This window comes from Monodelphis domestica, chromosome 4, assembly GCF_027887165.1.
Source record: "Monodelphis domestica isolate mMonDom1 chromosome 4, mMonDom1.pri, whole genome shotgun sequence".
In the NCBI taxonomy this organism is placed as follows: Eukaryota; Metazoa; Chordata; class Mammalia; order Didelphimorphia; family Didelphidae; genus Monodelphis; species Monodelphis domestica.
This window is the reverse complement of record NC_077230.1, coordinates 95,460,926-95,469,437: the sequence shown is the minus strand read 5'-3', so window position 1 is coordinate 95,469,437 and position 8,512 is coordinate 95,460,926.

Here is an 8,512-nt window from a genome sequence, read left to right as displayed (position 1 = left end):
TTTTCCCAGTTATAATACCAATTTTTACCATATGTTTTGCAAAAATTTGAGATCTAAATTCTCTTCCTTCCTTTCTTCCTCCTCCTAAGATGGTAAGCAATTTGATCTATGTTATATGTGTGTGATCATGCAAAACATATTTGCACATTGGTCATGTTGTGAAAAAAAGACTCATAAAACAAAAATAAAGCCACACAGAAAGTAAAGTGAAAAATTATATATGTCAATTTGCATTCAGACTCCATCAGTTCTTTCTCTGGAGGTAGATAGCATTCTTTGTCTTAAGTCCTTCAAAACTTCATTGTATTGCTGAGAATAGGCTGTGTATTGGTTCCAAGGCAGAAGAGTGATAAGGGCTAGGCAATGGAGGTTACAGTGACTTTGCCAGGGTCACACAGCTGGGAAGTGGTTGGGGCCAGATTTGAACATAGGACCTCCTGTCTCTGGTTCTGGTACTCAAGCCACTGGGCTACCCAGCTGCCCTCTAACAAAGTCTTTCAGTTGGTCATCCTACAACGTTGTTGTTAATATGTATTAACTGAAACATATTTTTTAAATAAAAGATATATTAGTCTTTTCAGAAAAAACAGGAAGTTAAGAAAACAAAACTAGATTTTACAACCTAAGTATTCTATAGTTTGTCCTAACCCTCTGTAATGGTGAAAATTTCACCTTTTTAAGATTGTTGTAATATTGAACAATGGCCGCCAAGGAATTTACTTATGAAATTCCTAAAATGAAACATTCAAGTCAGAATGGAGTTTATGGAGGTTTAATCACAATGGGAGTAGGGAAAAGGAGAGGGAGAGAAGGAGAGAGGAGAAAAGGGAAAGAGCCTACTCAACCTCTGACCAAGGCAGAGGGAGTTTAGGCCCAATGGGCCAAGGAGGAAGGAATCAGTCCTTGACTCACGTGACCAATCTGAAGGGAAGCTGTCTGCGGGCCTCCTCCCTGTCCAAGCTTCTAACACGAACTCCTGTCTTGCTCTCTCCACAGGAAGTGAGCGAATTTCAGAGGCTGTTCCCTACCTCACTTCCTGTGTCTCACAAGTGCCAATGGTTGGCTCTAGCTTGGCTTAGGACAGCCCAGGTGGGCAGTTAGTTATTTCTGATTTGTCATTGACTAGCACATGCCCGTGTAGTGTGGGTGTGCACAATTTTTGGGTGCTATACCAAGATGGAGACTTTTAAAATTCACAATCCCCCCTGATGATGATTGGGGGACTAGTCTCCCCAATTGATCACTAAACATAAGCATACTGCACCCCAAAAAATTCTAACTGTAAGTGTAAACAAAAATTTTTACCCACTAAGAGGAAAATTATAATAGTTGTAAATATGGGGAAATAGAGGAGAGAGAGACAGCAAACCAATGTTTTGCTGGGCACATTGACAAAAACCAATTAGGGGGCAGTCCCCTTTGGCATAAGAGTGTACATTCAAAAAATGTTCAATCAACCACACCCCAAGGTTCATTCTGGATCTTCCTGTAGTGAAAAGGTTTAGATATCTTTCTGCAAACAGTTCATTCTCTGGATTCAGTTAGTTAGCAAGCTTCTTCTTTGAAGATTTATCTCAAACAAAATTTAAATCTTGGATTTGATGAAATACACCTCCCTGGCTCACCTCTTCAAAAGGTTATCCCTAACCCTTAAAGGCAGGGTGTACACTCCCTGATAGAAGATTTATTGGGAATACTAGATCAGGGATTTCAAGTTTTCCCCAAGTGAAGCAGACGAAACCAATGCAGACAATACTGAGTATCTCCCTTGCCCAGCAGCCCCTTCCCTTTTCATCTCCCTAGCCTCAATTACATAATAGCAACCAAAACTTTAATACATCCAGTTTCTTTTCTCCCTACACTTCATCAGAACACTTATTCCTTTCTCAACTCACACCAGACAATTTTCTGGTTTGAGGTCCTTACTCCACACCAGAATTCCTCTCTGATGGTCTGGGAACCAGGATCTTTTAAGATGAGCTCCACCACTGGTTTATTGGGTGAGTCACCCTTTTTGTGCCTTAATTTCCCCAATTGTAAAGGGCACTGAAGAATTTTTAAATGAACATAAGTAGAAAAAAAGTTCAAAAGGAAATACAGAACAGCAGGATGGTTTTGACAGTTATATGTTTAGGAAAAACAAGCTGAATATAATAAAGATTCACAGTTTCATGTAAAATATTTTTCTATTTGACTTTGTAAATGGAAATTCTCATTTTAATGGCACATTAAGAATTTTTTAATTAATATTTAAAATTTAAAAATAAAGAGACTCTATTCATTTTTTAAAAGACAGATTGAACATCAACTTTTCCACGAAGGCTTCTGAACTGATCCTTTTTGTTCCTGCCTACTTTGTAAACTTATGTTCTGCTTTACATTCTAGTAATTTAAATATATATTTTGCATGTCTTAGAAGATGGTGATTTCCTTGAGGGGAAGAACTAACTTTTCATCTTTGAATTCCTTGGCCCAGGTTGAACAAGGGAAGAGGATGAAGCTATGAGATCATGATAATCAAACAATAAACATTTCTTAAGTTCCTACTATGTTCCAGGCACTGTGCTAAGCTCTGGGGTTATAAAAATGTCAAAAGTCAATTCCTGCCCTCAAGAAACTCACAGTTTAATAGGGGAGACAACATGCAAATGATTATGTACAAATGAGCTATATATGTGATAAATATGAAGTAATTGACAACAACAACAAAAAAAAAGGTTTGAATTTAGGGCAATTGGGAAAGGCATGAGCTGATAACAGCCTGCACCAGTATGGTGACCATGTTAAAAGAAACAAGGTGGAATATATGAGAGTTGTAGGAAAGCAAAATTGGCAAACCTTGGCACAAATTGGGAATAGTGAGGGAAGGGGAGAGTAGAGAGTTCAAGGTGATTCCTAGGTTGGGAGCCTGGACAACTAGGAGGGTGGTGGTTTTCTCTAGAGTAATGGAAAAGTTTGGAAGAGGGGAGAATTGGGGTGAAGAGAACATAATGAGTTCAGTTTTAGACGTGATGAGTTTATGATGTCTAAAGGTCATCCAGTCTAAGAAGTTCAAAAGGTATTTAGATATTCAACACTGGAGATCAGCAGAGAAGTCAGGGATGTATGAGTAGACATAAGAATTTTCAGAAATGATAATTGAATGCATTGGCACTTATGACATCATTGAGTGAAATAAACAGAGGGAGAAAAGAAGAGGGTTGTGTATAGTTAATGGGTTTGACTTGAATGAAGATATCCAGCTAAGGAGGCAGAGATGGGGCAATCAGACAGGTAGAAGGAGAACTAGAAAAGAATAGTATCATGAAAACTTGGAGGAGAGAAAATAGTATCAAGAGAAAAGAGGACAACTAACAGTGTCAGAGGCCACAGAAAGGTAGAGAAGAGGAATGAGAAAAAAGCAATTAGATTTGGCAAATTAGAGAACACTGGGAAAGCCAAATAGAGCAGTTTTGGTTGGATGAGGTAAAAAAGCAGACTATAAAGATTATGAGGAAAGGAAGTAGAGGCACCTATTGCAGACAGCTTTCTCAAAGAGTTTAGCCACAAAAGGGAGGATATAGGATGATAGCTAACAGGAATGATTGGAACAAGTAAGCATTTTTTAAAGATGGGAGACATGGGCAGGTTTATTGGTAGTAGGGAAGGAGACAGAAAGAGATTGAAGATAGATAAGAGTAAGGATGACAGAGGAAGTAATCTGCTGGAGAAGACAGTATGGAATGGATTCACTTATTGCAGGCAGAGGGCTTTGCTTTGGCAAAGAGAAGCACCACCTTGTTATTTGAGATGGGTAGAAGAGAGTGGTAGAAAGGATCTGAATGATGTGAGATACGAGAGAAGAAGGAGGAGCTCTTGGCAAATGGCAATTTTTTCAGTAAAATATAAAGAAGATTTGAGGAAGGCTGAAAAGAATTGAATACTCTGCTGGGGTGAGTGGGATATGTGGTATGTATATATAATGTATGTAAATATGTCAAGAATGTTAAAGTCCCCTGGGATGAGAGTAGCAGTTGAGAAGGATAGAAAAATTGTGAGCCAGGCTTCAAACTCATTGAAGAAAGAAAAAAATTATACTGGAGGTAGGTAGACGACAGCTCTCACCAGTATTTTGATTAGATGATATGATATGGATTGAGTGAACCGCAACGGAGTATATTTTACCAAGTGATTATGGTAGAAGAAGAAGCTAGAAGTAGCAAAAGGGAGAAAGGAGTAGTCTAACTCTCCCACTTCCTTGGAAAGGGAAGCCAGAGAGGCTGTGTCAAAAGGATGGGTGTCGTCTCAGTGAAATCCAGAAAATAGAAAGAGTGGGAAAAGAATAGATTTAAGATGAAAGCAACTTTGTTGCCACATGGTTGTGGAGAATTGGTATAACCATTCTGGCAAGCAATTTGGATTCATAAAAAAAAAGTTTAGAAAATGTTCACACCTTTTGACCCAAAGATTCCACTGTTAGGCATTTATTTCCACCAAGTTCACTGGCAAAAAGAAAGATCTTAAAATATTTGTAGCAGTGGTCTTTGTGATAGCTAAGAACTTTCAACAAAACAGATGCCCATCAATTGGCAAATAGCTAAAAAAAATTGTGGGACATGAATTTAATGGAATTATTACTGGGATGTAAGAAATAACAAACATGATGAAAACATATAAATATGTGTACAAGTTGATACAAAGTGAAGTGAGCAAGTTCAGTAAAATAATATGCTTAAATACTACAACATAAATGGAAAAAACAATACAAAACAATTGAAATTCAATGTTGTCAAAGAACGAGCTCGACTGGAAAGAAGAGATATGAGGAAATATCGCCCCTTGCTCTTTACAGATATGGAACATAAACAGTAAATACAATGTCACATTATTTCAATATGTTGACTAATGTTAAAATTTTTCTCTTCTTTTTCTTTCTTTTAAAAAAAATTCAGCATTAGCATTGTTGGTGGAGTAGTGAACTGATCCAACCATTCTATAGGGCAATTTGGAATTATGTCCAAAGGGCTATAAAACTGCATATCCTTTGATCTTGCTCGATGTTACTACTGAGTTTGTATCCCAAAGAGATAATTAAAAAGGGAAAGACCTACTTGTACAAAAATATTTATAGTTGCTCTTTTTGTGGTGGCAAAGAATTGGAAATTGAGGGGATGTCCCTCTGAACAAGTTGTGGTACATGTTGGGAACAGAATACTATTGTGCTATAAGAAATGATAAACAAGATGATTTCAGAAAAAGCTGAGAAAATCTACAGGAACTGATGCAAAGTGAAATAAGTAGAACTGGAAGAACATCATACATGATAACAGCAATACTGTACGATGATTATCTGTGAAAACTTAGCTACTCTCAGCAATGCAATGGTGGAGGACAATCCTGACAGGGAATGCTGTCCACCTCCAGAGAAAGAACTGCTGAAGTGATTGCTCACATGAATGTATCTTTAGTTTTATTGGGGGGTTTTGGTTATGCATGAGTTTGCTCTTACAACAATGACCAATATGGAAGTGTGTTTTGCATGACAATAAAAGAGGAGGAAAAAAAGAAATTAAAATAAAACAAAATCTCTTGCAAAAAAAAAAATCATTAGAGAATGGCTCACTAGGAAGTGTAGCATAGAGGAAAACAGAAAAAAGTCCAGACAAAATCAACATATCAACACGAATTTATTTTTAAATTTTTTCATTGGTGAATAACAAATGAATATAGTTTAATACGCTGGGAGCCTTAATCTATCTAGCCTATATCCCAACCTATCTACAATCTTCTCACTATCCCAGTTTTGTACCCATTTAACAGGATCCTGTTTCCACTTCCAGCCTAGGCTGAGACTTAACCAGAAAAGGCAAGGTCGAGGATTTTTATCCTGCTTTATTCTAACCCTGACAAGCCATTGCTTCAGTGTCTGCTCCCTAATCTGTACCAAGACATATATTGTGGATTGGGTTTGTCCTGAAAATTCTGGCCTCTACTGAGAGAGGGGCTATGGTCCCTGTTTTTGCACTCATTCCTCGTTACCCTCACCACCAACATATACTTATTGGCAACCCAGGAATGATTTTACTTATAACTTAAATTATATCTTCTGTCTCAGGTTTCCCCAAATAGAGTAACAAACTACTCAATGTATAATATGGATCTGGTATAGGACCAATAAGTTATTCCAGCCCACAAAAGAAATGGGAAACATACAAGGATCATAGTATATATTAATAGAACAACTTAAAACCAGATTCAGTGACTGTTAAAATTGCTGAGGAAATGCCATCGGAACGGAACATGAAGTAGTTTGCTGAACTGGTAAATAGGAATATTACATTTCATTTCAGTTCTGCACCATACAAAATTTTACCTGTACGTGTCTGCTAGTACAATGGCCAGACCTGGACTGTTGCTCTTACCAGTGGCCACCTTCTCTAACGGCGTACTAGAGTAATTGCCCCATTTTGCAAATGAAGAGGTTAAAGGAACTTGTCTAGAGTGACATAGCTAGTAAAAGTCTGAGGCTAAATTCAAACTAAGGGCAAGTCCAAAGACAGCACTCTACCCACTGCACACCTAGCCTCTGAAATAATACTATTGCTTTTGTTCCTGCTTCCTTTATTCTTACCCAGAGGAAAGCCTACTAGGGCAGAAAGAAATACATATTGGTTCTAAGGCAGAAAACGGCAAGGGCTAGGCAATGGGGGTCAAGTGACTTGCCCAGGGTCACACAGCTGGAAAGTGTCTGAGGTCATATTTGAACCCAGGACCTCCCATCTCTAGGCCTGGCTCTCCATCCACTGAGCTACCCAGTTGTACCCAGATTTTTTTTAAAGATCTACACAAAAGATGAAGGAAGATAAAATACAAAAATCACAGTCCTATAAAAATCATTTTAGGAACCATAAAGCTTGAGACTCAGAAGAAAAGCAAAGGACAATAAACAGGGATTTTAAAGCTATTTTGGACATGTATAACCCAGTGAAATTGCTTGTTAGCTCCAGGAGTGGGGGAGAAAAGAGGGGAGGGAGAGAACATGAATCATGTAACCATGGAAAAATATTTTTTAAAATAGAATTATATGTTTAAAAAATATTTTTTTAAAAAGCTATATTGGAGAATGATCAAAGAAGCAATAGGATTGCTACTTAGTACAAATAAGTTGATGACAACAAATGCCAGAAAGAAAGCAAAGAGGCTTAACTCTTCTATGGTTTCTCAATTTTTTATGCCAAAATGCTGATCTTTGAGCTAGAAAGAACAGAACAAAATAGGTAATAGGGAAATAAACCTACCCTAAGTAGGGAGATAGTAGGGGAGCACCTCATGTCCCTTAACTAGCCCAAGTCACCCAGCCCAGAAAAACTACATCCCAAGGCAGAATTAGATAACAGAAATAATTTCCAGATTTTAAGGAAAGGAATAAAGGAAAAGAATCGAGCATCCAAGCTATAGACCAATGAGTTTGGTTTCTACTGCTGGCAGAACATATTAAAGAGTTGGTTACAAAGCATTTAGAAAGAGCCAGCATGGTTTCAATAAGGACTGAACATGCCAAACTTAACCTCTCTTCTTTTTGTACAGAGTTACTAGACTGGTAGATCAGGAAAATGCTGTAGATAAAATAACTAATAATAATAATATTTGAGATTTAAGTCATATTTTAATGTTACCATTATCTTAGTTGATCCTCACAAGAGGTGAGGGAGAGATGCAGGATTTGCTAGTCCCTTTCAGGACTCTTCAGGGCTCTTTGGGACTCTGGAGATCCAGTGTTCTTTAAGACTTTTCAAGTTTTAAGTCATTTCAGGCTTTGAAAGAGAAGCAACCCTACTTTGAACTGCTCAAGGAAAAGACCCTGGGAAGGCATGAGAGGAGCCAGCAGCATTTATCATGCCTTATTTCCAGTTTTCTGCTCTAGAAACTCTGCAGTGTTTTCCCTTGGACATTCTCCAGGGTGCTCTCTCTCTCTCTCTCTCTCGTCTCTCTCTCTCTCATCTCTCTCTCTCTCTCTCTCTCTCTCTCTCTCCCTCCCTTTCTCTCTCTCTCTCTCTCTCTCTCTCTCTCTCTCTCTCTCTCTCTCTCTCTCTCTCTCTCTCTCTCTCTCTCTCCCCTTTCTCTCTCTCTCTCTCTCTCTCTCTCTCTCTCTTCTCTCTCTCTCTCTCTCTCTCTCTCTCTCTCTCCCTTCTCTCTCTCTCATCTCTCTCTCTCTCTCTCTCTCTCTCTCTCTCTCTCTCTCTCTCTCTCTCTCAGTTGACCTGAGTTACCTTGCTCCCAATGTCAGAACTCCTTCACTTTGTATTATCAAGCACATATTCTCGAGTTGTTACCAATTTGGATAAAAGGATTTCTTTCTTTATTCTGGCTCTGTTCATTGTGGAATTGGGTATGGAATGGACTAAGAGCTTGGGGTCCTTCCTCTCCAAAGGACAAAGCCATCAGAAGTTAAATGGAACTCGATGATATCCCATAGATTAGCAATATTTAAGGGAGCAGATAGAGATGCTTGGAGTCCAATATTCCTTCTACC